At 34.5% G+C, this 12,883-nt stretch overlaps 1 protein-coding gene across 1 annotated transcript in view; it reads right to left on the bottom strand.

Moving 5' to 3' along the window:
- The window catches only part of LOC145664435 (uncharacterized), an 89,358-nt gene that overhangs the window by 18,600 nt on the left and 57,875 nt on the right, over positions 1 to 12,883 (bottom strand). The window lies entirely within an intron of this gene.

Genomic DNA, 12,883 nt, shown 5'->3' with positions numbered 1-12,883 from the left:
TGAATAATGAATATAATATAATATATATATATATATATATATATATATTAATTATTACACTGTGGTTTATCTCCAAGACACAAGAATTCGAAAGCAAAGGACTTCTTTTCGCTTCCTTGTCAATGTCGAGCTTATATGAGATGGGCAATTTAACGTAAAACCAGAATGATGTGTGTTCCATAAGCACAAATCTGACGTGCTAACTGCTCAAGAAAGCTGTTGTAGTGTTTCATTATAAAGGAGGCTACGAAAAGTTGAAACGGGAAAACCACTCCAATAAACACATATAAACATGATGCTAACATTTTAGGGATCTATGCTTACATATATATATATATATATATATATATATATATATATATATATATATATATATATATATATATATATATATATATATATATATATATATATATATTTTTTTTTTTTTTTTTTTTTTTTTTTTTTTTGCTGAACATCGATAGAAAAAGGTAAGGAAAAACTGCTACCAATATATCTGTGTCAAAGTATGGCTGTGGTCTTTGAAGAAAGATTCAATATGCTTTGGGTTATTGGGCAAGAATCTAGCAGTGGAAATTGTATAAAACAGAATTGAGAATATTTATGCTTACTTTTAAAAGAGTAGATTTATGTTTAGTTGGGGAAATGGACGAGGAAGATACAACCTAAATAAAAAACATATCAATTCATAGATATTAGAAGATGTTCCACAATTTCGAGTATATTATGCTGCAGTCATTATTGAGAATACATCCTGGTTAATTCCATCAATCAATCTGATGCGTAAAATCAATGTGTTTCAAAGTGCTGTTTTAATGTCAATATTATATTTTTTGTTATATATAAAAAAACCTTAACACATTTTTGCAAATCATCTCACTGAGACATTTTATCTGACATCCCACACGAAGTGTTCCACTGATATGAAGAAATTAAAGATGTGTTTGTTTCAGCTATCAATGCTCCCATTTACCAACAATCAAGTCAGCCGAACTTGTAAAGAGCGTATTTATATTTAGAAGCTATATTGACCATATTCGCTTCATATGGCATATCAGATTAATGTTCATTAGAAAAATCGATATGACACAAGCATCTCTCTTCGAAAAGGCAATTTTCACTGCGGAAGAGTGATTTTTCACGGCAAAAGCACAATAACTTCCACGAGAACCTGTAGAAACTGGTATAACGTTTGGAGAAATGAGTAGCTTTACAGATTAGACTAATATTACTGGTAGATAATATGACCCTAACTCAACTGCTTCATAGAGTAAAAACTTATTAATGTCCTCTCCTAAATACAGTTTAAATATATTGTACGCGTCAGATTCAATGCTTCGTATCTTCGAACGTGTTGAGAATTACCCACATGTTTTACATGAACTTTATTACTCAGAATGACTGATATTACCAAAGCATACGAACAAATGGCGTTCAGTAAGTTTTATTAGTTGCAATATGATAATGACATTTAAGGTGAACATACTTTAATTCTTTGACGTCAAAATGATGATAATTTTTATTTCCTATTTTTCATAGGTAAATTACAGTGGATTCTGAACTAGACATCAGACCCGATAACAATAGGTAATGAAATTCCTGTTCACATCTGGTGATAAATTATGCTCATCAATTCATAGAATGTTGCTTCCGGTTTATGGAGATCACACATTGGACCGCGCCAGTATTTAACGTCGGTTGTAACGGTTTAAGAAACCTAGACTTTCCAGATCAGGCCAGAAAATTATGGTCTCCTTTTTCTGAGATCAGTGCGGTATCATTTTCACGGACTTCTTAGCACATGGCTCCACAATTTACAAGGAGCGTTATTATTTGTCACAGGATAAAGTACGACGTGCTATCCGGACCAAGAACCGAAGTTGCAAGGTAAGGTCTTCACACTTCATTAACGCAATGCCAAAAATCATACATCCATGATGACACAACAGAAAAATCATGAAAATGGGGTGGGAAGTCGTCCCTCAGCCTCCCTATAGTAAGGACTTGGCACCTTCGGATTTTTTTTTTTTTTTTTTTTTCTGTTTGATCGTCTGAAGACCCACCTGTGAGCAAAAATATTCGAATGTGACAAGGTCCTCATTTCTTGTGTGAAACAATGTTATGAAAGTCAAACACCTGAATTTTACCGAAGTGCATTCAAGGCATGGAAAGAACGTTGGACGCGATGTATCACAGCAAATGAAGGCTACATTGAGTGATATGGTCTTGTAGCCAAAGGATTGAAGTACGTTTATATAAAATTTCCTCATCATATTGCAACTAATAATATAATAATCATCTGTGCAAAACTTATTGAACACACTTGTATTTACGTCATCGTGAAATACCTTGTAGAAATAAGATTTTATAAATCGAAGACAATGAAACGATACGAATTTCGACAAATAGAAACACACACTAGTTAAAACATCAAGTAACGTAACAATAGATAAGAAGCCAAACTCCCATTTTATAAAATAAATATATATATAATAAAAAGCAGAAAAATGATCGAAATACTTACCTAAAACAAAAATAACAACAATAAAATACACTCATATATAAATACGTTATAGTACAGGAATAAATCAATGTCAATATACACAAAAATTCGAACGTAAAATAGGATAGATTCTAATGATTACAAGTCTATACAATAGAAGATATTCAGGAAAATGTCCAATAATTTCAACAAGGTGAAAGGGGTAAAGGTAAAGGTTTCATCCTTACTAAAGAGATAAGTTTGGATTATTCATAGAAATAGTACTAAGATATAAAATATATTGAAGATCACTATAGCGTAAAAAGAAAACCGAAATAAGTAATATGGCGCAAAGAGAAAATAAAATGTTACTAACAAACTGCTTATTCTAGCTTTCTCTTACCACCGTATTGGTCTTTGTTTTATTTCGTTTAGAGTATCATAACATTATTTCTACGTATAATTCAAACTTACATTCCATATTCTTCTAGTTTTGAAATGACATTCGCATTTACCTGTTAAAATTACTGAACTAGGTTTTCCCTGATTCAACAAAATCTTATGATATACACTACCGCTCAAAAGTTTTCGAACACACTGGATTTTTGTAAGCATCTACTGTGATCCTCTTATTTTGGCGCGAGAATTTTATCGCCCTGCATGAGAGGTACTCATGCCTAAAGTATAAAATTTGACGACAGTTGAATCGAGGTCTGAGAGGTACTGTAGATGATATGTAAAATTATAATTCTTAAAAATGAAACCAAAAAAGACAATCTGAGGTGAGGCAAGATATTAGTTTTGTTTGGAAACTGTAGATATAGAGCGTCAATGCAGTGTCAAAAATTTGAAAGCGAAAGTAGTTTTCCAAATTTTGCAGTTCTTTATAGCTTGCTAGCATGCTAACGTTTAAAACGCAAAAAATACCATACTTTGAAAAGTGCTTACAATAGTTTCGTATGCTCCATTGTTGCTCGTTGAAATAGTAACGAAGAGCATTACGTATATGCTTCCACTGAAGAGACAATTGAGCAGAGAATGATGTATATTGACTGTCGTGAACATTTTTCAAAGAATGGCGTTTTTAGCTCTTTTAAAGCTAACCTATCTATAGAAAACTGGAAAACTTAGAAAACTACTTTCTCTTTCAATATTTTATCACTGCATTGACCCTCTGTCTACACTTTCCAAACAAAACTAATATCTTGCCTTATCTTCCACACTGTTGTTTATACTATGCAATATCTACATCAAATTGTCTTTTTTGGTTTCAATTTTAAAAACTATAATTTCACATATCATCTGCAGTATCTCTCCGACCTCGATTCAACTATCGTCAAATTCTATGCTTTAGGCAGGAGTACATCTGACGCAGGGTGGTAAAATTCTTGTGCCAATATAATAGGATCACAGTAAATGCTTACAAAAATCCGGGGTGTTCGAAAACTTTTGAGCAGTAGTGTATATATATATATATTCACTCAGATACGTGAAAAGGTTCAGCTACGCACATAATAAGTAGAATAAAAGTACAAAAGTTCATACAATAAATTCTAATATTTATATTTACACATCCTTCAAAGAGAACAACTGCTGGTATTTCTGGATTATGATATACGCAATATTTTCAGTCTTGAGATGTTTACACCTATGTTTTGTTGACTACTTTCCCGTAGTTTTAATCATCACACTCCAATACAGTAATTCTGACGTTCAAAATGTTACAACTACTCAACATGAATATATTAACAGTAACATTTTTAAAAACTCATCTTCATAATTTTACTCCCTTGACTAGTTCATTTAAAATATACGGCTACACTATTTCGACAGAAAATAAAATTAAATCAACAGAAGTAACACCAAATAACATAAAAACTTATAATTTCTTTTTGGTTTAGCTGATACAAAAAGAATTTTAGTAAAAATACGACCACAATAACGGTAATAAACCATGTTCAAATCCTGTGTAACGAAGTATTCTACTACCCTCACAATGTTCCTTACAAGCTGCAGGGTAATGACCAAACTATCAGTTATCAGAATAACGATATAAAATGTAAATAACAGCTTATCAAGACACGAGAGTTATTTTGACTTTACAAAGTCCTGCAGAATGTGAGGATAGCACACCTGGGACTGAAAGCTGACTCAAAAAATGCTCCAGTTCTAATGGTTCTGAATACAGAACTTGAAGTGTCACATGTAAAGACAATCCATTTTATTAAAAAAGTTGGAACTGTGTGTGCTGAATGTGAATAGACATGTTTTACCAAGAAAGGTAACCTCTCAATCCCTTGAATAACATCCAAATTTCCTCTACCCAACGAAGAGAACATAGTAGGGAGGTCCTCTGAGACGCACGAAATCGGTACACCTAAAACGAGCTGTTTTTAGATTTTCTGAGTGATCCAAAGTGTGTAAACATCCAATGAAAGGCATTATTTTAAAAGAACTGCAAAAGTAACACTGTAGGTTAGTAGTTCACATGAGGAGGAAAAAAAAGTTTTGGGACATGTGACGCCGATGGCCACCGTCTTGAAATCCGCCATTTTGAATTCACTTACATTTTCTTAAATGGAAACCACATGTTGTGCTACCTTGTTCTCATCTGAAATTCTCAGAAATTCTGTGGAATGTGTGGTATGTGTTGTTTGTTTTTGCTTTATCACTTAATTATGACTGTTTTTTCGTTTCCACAACATTAGTCACATACCACACATTTCTCTCGATTAAAGGATGTTTTCGATGTGTACCTAGGTAGTTCATTGCGTCGACTTGTCAGAATTATAATTTTTTTCGCATTCACTCAAAATCTTGCTCAAAGTGCTCTCAGGTATGCTTACACACGCGTTTGTTATGCGTTCCTTTAGGGGTCAATATCCCGAATTTTCACTAAATACACAATGGACTTGAGATGTACCCAAAAATAAAAATCTACGGGGAACGTGATAGCCACTCCATAGCATCACGACTACTGATACACGAATTGGGAAACTGCATATCCAAATATTCACATACAATTTCCATAATGCAGAACGGAACAAACGTGTTGGTAGAAAGCAGAGAATGTCTCATCTTCAGATGAGAAGGTATATTCTTCCAACATTCGACGATACTCAATTGTTGATAAGGTACCATTGATAAAGAATCCGTAACACAGGTCTACCAGACACCACATGCCACACCATCACTTTTCAGAAATGCCAGGAGATGCTTCACGCCAATGGAAAAAATAGGGGACCAGTAGCGAACATTCTGTTCGTTCACCTCACCAGAAACGTGAAAGCTGGCCTCATCTGTGAATAAGACGTCGTAGGCGAAACGGGGTTTTAGGCGTATTTGCTCTGCTGCCCATGTCGCGAATTCCAAACACGGATCGGGGGGGGGGGGGGGCTGATGCACTTGTAGCTTGTAGGGTGCCATTTACGCAGAAACAAAACACGTCTAACACCACTTTCCTGTTACAAACGACGAGTGCTTCGATTCGGACTCTTCCTAAATGCTGCTATTGATGTTCTTTCGTCAGTCGTCGTGCATAGCCTACTTGATTTTGGTTTGCTGTTCACGGACCTTGTTTCCCTGAATTTCTTGATCAACTTGCTTACTTTTGCATGGCTAATGGGTGCCCAATCTAGGTGACGGTTATTAAAATCATCAGCAACGATTCTTGTGCTTCGCTCTCCTGATATCAAAATGATCTCAATGCGTCTCCCTGTCACAACCATATTATCTTAGTCAGTTGAAATAATACAAAAAAAAAAAAAAAAAAAAAAAAAAATAAATAAAAACTTCGTTGAAGTAAGTGATAAAGTAAAAAACAAATACAGCATTGAATTTCTGAGACAATTTCAGATGATAACAACACATTACAACATATGGTTTCCATTTAAGAGTATGCAAGTGAATTCAAAATGACGGATTTTAAGATGGCACCAAAAGTTTTCCCCACCTGTACTATTAACCTACAGTGTTACTTTTGCAATTCTTTGAAAATCCTGCCTTTTATTGGGTGTTTCCACACATCTAAACTACCTTGCATACAACAATCAGACATTTGGTAGGAGCTATATTCCTTATGAAGAGAACAACTGCAAACATGAATAAATTCTTTCTTTTTGTAATTGTGGTTTAAATTTCCAAATTAGGCCTTTTTTAAAACTTAACTTTCGTGACCGACAGACATTCTGTAACTCTTCGATGTGCATTGTTTACTTCAGATTTTAATTTTTATTGAACTTCTGTTACATTTTGTTGGAAATATTTCCAAAATTCGATAAAACGTTACGTGCATCACCTATTCATATAACAGACATGTTAATTAAGCGTTGATAATTTCATATTTCGTGAAAAAGGTTTATTATTATCATTAATAATAATAATAATCACATGGTAGATATTTCTACCCCCCGTTTCTATTACTATCATTCTGTATATTTTTTCAGGGTATTAATGCTTTATTAGTCCCATCTCAAACTTTTTTTTACATTATATCTACACTGATAGCAATACTAATTAAAAAATTTTCAATTTTATTTTCTATATTTAAAATATACTACGAGTACTTATTAAAAATAGTCGATTTTTTAAAAATGGTCTTCATTTTTCTGAAATTTAAAAATAGTGACGGCGGGACTGCAAACATCCTTAAATACAGACGCAGAGAAACTATCGCTAAGGGACTTATCTGTTCTGTACTACTGACACTACGAGAGACTACATTTGAAGAAAATTGATGTTACGATGTTTGTCCCTCTTCTACGTGATTATTACGAAAGATATTCTTTCAATTGTTTTCAGACAACTAAGCTGATGCCGAATGCTATGTGGTGTTTGAACATTACGAGAATAATTTTATGAATAGAAAGGAAGGGAAAAAAAAATCAATTACAGACATATGACACAAGGAAAGTGATTTGCACACTGTTTTGTTTGCAACTCTAATACACGATGCTATGTTGTCTGCTCAAAGCCATCAAATTACAAGTCTTCTGCTAATTCCGAGCAGCTACAAAGACAATTCAAGCTGCTCCACCAATTTCGCCAGACATACCATAGCTACTGCAATATTACTTCGCTGATATTTCTTTTTCACCACATGAAACAGGTACATTCTTATACAGTTACGTTCAAAACTATTCCAATTGCTGCCTAGATTTTTACCCGAGCTTTACGTAAATAAGATTAGTTTAAAAGCCTTATACCATTTCAGTGTTATAATTCTACATATGAATATGCATACAGAGATTTAAAATGATGAGATCTGAAATGTCTTTTTAACATAACTGTACCACTACAACCCTTCTCTAACATCCAAAAACGAAAGTATTCATGTCATTTATACTCCCATACCAAACACAGAAAAACTGGACCTCAGACTGAATATTTGCAAGTTAACTATAAATATCTGTATTCTTGGTAATCAGACTTTCAGCACGTAGGGCGTTCTGGTAGTCGGCTTTTCGCTTGAGATGATAGGCTTATGGTTTCTAAATACTTAGAATCACTCAAGAAGTTGGTATTTATTATTTAATAAAAGCAGAATCTATTAAAAATGTGCTCTCGGCCATTGGGCCATTATCAAGTCGATTCTCGTTCTCTGTACAACATGGCTCAACAATCATCTATGCATACTAGAGAAAGCAGTAATCTCACTACATTTCATAAAAAATAATTATTTTTTTATCACGTGATCGGATTTAATTCTTTTTCTCGTAGTTCCAAAATACATCTGGTTTACATGTTTCATTCATTGTTACACCATTTACAAGATTCATGAAATTCATGAACTAAGATCTGTTTCCAACAGTATTAATAGTTCCTTCACGATGGTATCAAATAACACAGTCCAAAATGGTTATTTTTCTTCTGCTACCTCCAATGAGGTATTAAATATTTATTAATAAAGGCACAGATTTAAGTGAATTTTCGAAGTCCCTAACTTATATCAAAACGACAATAGATGTCTGTTACATGTACTGTGTTATTAGCAGAGAATCAGAAGTTTGATATTCAGTGAATCAGCAATTTCTATGGAATATGTAACATTATATTTGGAGTAAAAGTTACGTTTCAAGTATGGTATAAAATTATTATTATTTTAATTTAATTACCATTTTTATGTATGAAATCAATTGATACTTTACAATTTTCCAATTGTTTTATACCAGTATCTCATAATACACTTTTTATAGTTACTGTCTTAGCTACTGTGAGCACAAAAGTTATTATTATTACGGTTTCCAACAAAACTGCCTTTGTAATATTCTAATGCTCCGCAACTTGAAAATTCATTGATCTATTCAGTAAAGAAGCATTAAGATATAATGTATCTTACTGAAATTGATTCTTTAATATGGACTTAGAAGAATTAATGTTTGTAAGTACAGTTACATTAAACTTCAACTTTTCTCCTATTTAGAGCTTTGTTTCATGTTATATCGCGTTACATGTATCATGTTTATATTTCACAATCAACTGAAGTCACAACAATCAGTGTAATGATATACATAACACAAAGCGTCTGAAAATACTTTAGATCAAAAACACAGTACAAAATAAAAAATACGAAAACTTTTACCCTGCGTAACTATCATTCGTAACGACCAGTCCTGTATTTTCTCACAATTTCGGTAATTTATACTTTGATTACCAAAGAATAACTGGTTATTCCTATGAGAAAGGGATCCTTCCCAGTAAGGTACAGACTTGTACGAGGGTTGTCACATAAATTCTACGCCTAACCAAGTAATATTAGAACTAGAAATGTAATAATTTTAGGCCGTATTTATTGATGTCATGCCAAATTGTTTATCAATATCGACTTTTATTCTGTTGTTACAGGTCCAGAAAGAACGGAAGAGTGAGCAACGTGTGACCAAATGAATGGAGAAAAAAAAAAAAAAAAATTGAAGGCGAGAGTTGATACTGAATATCTCCAAAACGTTTTACAGCTGCCGGGGATCCACGCCGACATGGTTGCTACTTTAGGTGATAGTGCCTTCATATGCTACGGTGAAGAAATGGGCAGCCGAATTTAAGAGGGGAGCACCTCCATTGAAGATGACACTCAATCACGAAGGCCCGTGGAAGCACTAACTCAGGAGAACGTTGACAAAGTGCATGAATGATCGGCGAATGATCATCAAGCAGATTGCTAAGATACTGACTTAATTACTGCAAACATTGACCGAATTATCACCCAGCATCTCGGAATGAGGAAGGTTTCCGCAAAATGGTGGCAAAAGTTTCGACACCTGATCAAAAGCTCACAAGATGCAATATTTCAAGGGACAATCTTCATCTCTTCCGAGATACCTTTCGCACTCGATTCATAGCAGTAGATAACACATAGGTCCACCATTATCAATTAGAGTCCAAACAAAGTTTCACACAGTGGAAACACCCCTCATTTCTCCTCCGAAGATCAAGTCAGTGTCCTCAGCTGGAAAAGTGATGAAAAGTTTTCTGGGATTCAGAGAGAATACTGATGGTGCATTATCTTTCAAACGAGCGAATAGTGACTAGGGAGTAGTATGCAGATTTTCTACGACAGCTGCGTAATAATATTCTTCAGAAGTGACGTGGGAAACTGACAGCAAGTGTGCTTCTCCATCAAGACAAAGTCCCTAGCCACAAGTCAGTCACCGCAATAGCAGTAATTCACGGTTGCGGCTACGGATTGGTCCTCCACTTATTCGCCTGATTTGGCACCTTCTGACTTACATCTCTTTCCAAAGCTCAGAAAGAAGTTGTAAGGTACTCATTTAAACACTGATAATAATGTCATGCATGCCGTAGATGAAATTTTACACGAACTGCATCAACGCACCTGAACATCGATGGGCAAAATGTGTTGACTTGTTAGGAGACTATGTTGAAAAGTAACACCATCCATAAACTCTCTGCTGCTGTGTTCATAGATAGGCTTAGAACTTTTGTGACAACTCTCGTATATACAGCAGTAATTCAGGAGATATTTATACGTAGTTCAGTTAGAACGTTACGCAAGACAGGTTCCCGAGCTTTATTGTTAAGTGTAACTTTTGCACTCTGTCCAGCACGACGTCAGTGGCAATACTCAACTGGTTCAAATCGAATGAAGAGCTTAACCTGTGCAGCTGGACGGTGGATGGATTTTTAATAGAACTCTGAACAAAAGTTACAGTAGAAAAAAATATATTATCAAGCTGTGTTTATAGTTTAAGTGTTATAATAACGACTCCATCAGGTGCAACGCAACCGAAACTATAACACAGCTTCATAATGTACTTCTTTTAACTCTTGTACTTTGTTCGGAGTTTTGTTTACCTGATTATTATACCAAAAGCTAAAACATGTATTTTTAAGGAATACTTTATGTTCCGTCAGACGCAAGAAATCTGTCTGTAATGGCAGCATGACAATAAAACATAAGTCTGACAAACCCCCTCATGGCCACCATCAAACAGTTTTAGGCATCAGAGGATGTAGTTTTCGAAAAGAACATTGCGAACCAGAGTCCGTCTGATTAAATATTCAAATAGAGCGTCAAACGTAAGACCCATATCAACAAGTCCAATTGAGCGTATCCGATAGTGTCTACAACACTGAGATATGGATAATGAAATAGAGATCATTTTATTGGATTGATAAATGAAGGTTTATGCCTTTTCACTCCAATTGTCCCAAACAACAAATACAGTTTGGAGATATTTTTCCTAACCAATGGCACAGCTGCACTAGAATACCATTTCTCGTGAGATCAGCAAAATCAAGCAGTCCCGGGTCTGGTCATAGAAAAGCTGGGTGACCGCTTGTATTCACAGATGGCGTTGACTTTGCGGTGTCCACCCAGTGTCGTGAGAAAAATTGGGGAGGTACTCGAAAGAAAGAACTAGTGAACTCCGTCTAGAAGGCCAGTATTAACAGCGAGGGGAGTCAATGTGCAGACCACACACCACTCCAAAGGCATGAGGCTGGTTTGTAGCCCTAGTCCCCATGGGCTGTTATACGAAGAGTTTTAGGTTTGGTTTTAGATGTTTTTTTCCTAGTATTGACTCAGATCATTAAATTGTTAACGGCACAACGACAGCCGAGGTTTTATGTAACATACTTGATAATGAAATGCTCCCGATACGAGATTCTATGGTGTTAAGTCGTGTTATTTCCTGGATGCTGTTACTATGTCATGTGACTATGATTACTAATTGAAAAACATTGTTAGCCGATTGAATTGGCATCTCAAGAGTCCTCATTTGAATCTTATTCAATGTGTGGGGAATCAACTGGAATGTTGGATCAAGGTCAGATTGACGCATCCAATTTCTATGCTCTAACAAACTGACACAATAGGTGAGGAATAGGGAAAAATAGAACCTGAAGTCTTCCATAAACTCGTCGAACATGCCTCAGAGACTGGCTGTTGATCACAGCACGCGGTTGAGCCATGGATTAGTGATATCGCACGGGCCTCCAGAGAATGTACCAGGATAGGTAGCTGATAGGCATGTAGTGTGGCTCTGAACAGAAGTGAACCCCTACTGTTAGTACTTTATACACTTAGTTTCATTTTGTACCTCACATTTTTTGACCAGACTACATATATGTACAATTTGCCACATACTTGTAAAATCACATTTAAAAATAAATGTCCTCTTCTGAATAGACGGGACTAATTTCAGTGCAGTTTTTCATAACTTAAACAGAAGTTCTTATTGACAGCTCTCTACTAGGGAGGTTGAAACCCTATTTATATTTTATTTAGTCCATTCATTCAGAAGTTGCTAATAACAATCAATAATAAAAATAATAATAAACATCAGACTAAATTTATTTCTGAATATGACTATTAATAGGCAACAAAAGTTCCTCAGTCTTAACTATAATAGTTCTTTCAATCGTTCTATTTTTCGAGTTCTTTTCTTTGTTCTATACAGTGTTAAAAACAATGAATTTTCTGGAGACTCTTTCTCTTTTCATTTTTTGTTTCAACTTAACAACTCACTAAAAATAATTTTGGTTATCATTTTACCCATTCTAAGGCTTGCAGAAGCAAGTTTATTTATTTATTTATTTATTAAAAAAACTGTTTTTTGAAAATGCTGTTTATTAATCAATACCGAGAAAGAAGAAAGACTACTAATTGTTCCTTTCACTTGATTCATTCAGTAATTTCTCTTAATTGTCACTAAAATTAAGAGCAATTGCGCATTACTTTCACTCTTTAAGTGAACACGTTCGATAAACATGTATAAAATACATGGTTAAACGACCTTTGAGTCTCCTGTAGTATCATAGAAACTTTTAGGACGGTTGTGTCCCACATTTGTGATACAGGGATACAGTATATTCAATCCTTGTATCAATTCTGTAGCCTTCATTAAAATACATCATGGTATCAAATCAAACCAACATTTATCT

This window comes from Thermobia domestica, chromosome 1 (assembly GCF_964235325.1).
Source record: "Thermobia domestica chromosome 1, izTheDome1.hap1.1, whole genome shotgun sequence".
NCBI classification, from domain to species: domain Eukaryota; kingdom Metazoa; phylum Arthropoda; class Insecta; order Zygentoma; family Lepismatidae; genus Thermobia; species Thermobia domestica.
This window is presented reverse-complemented; position numbering and strand designations above follow the sequence as displayed.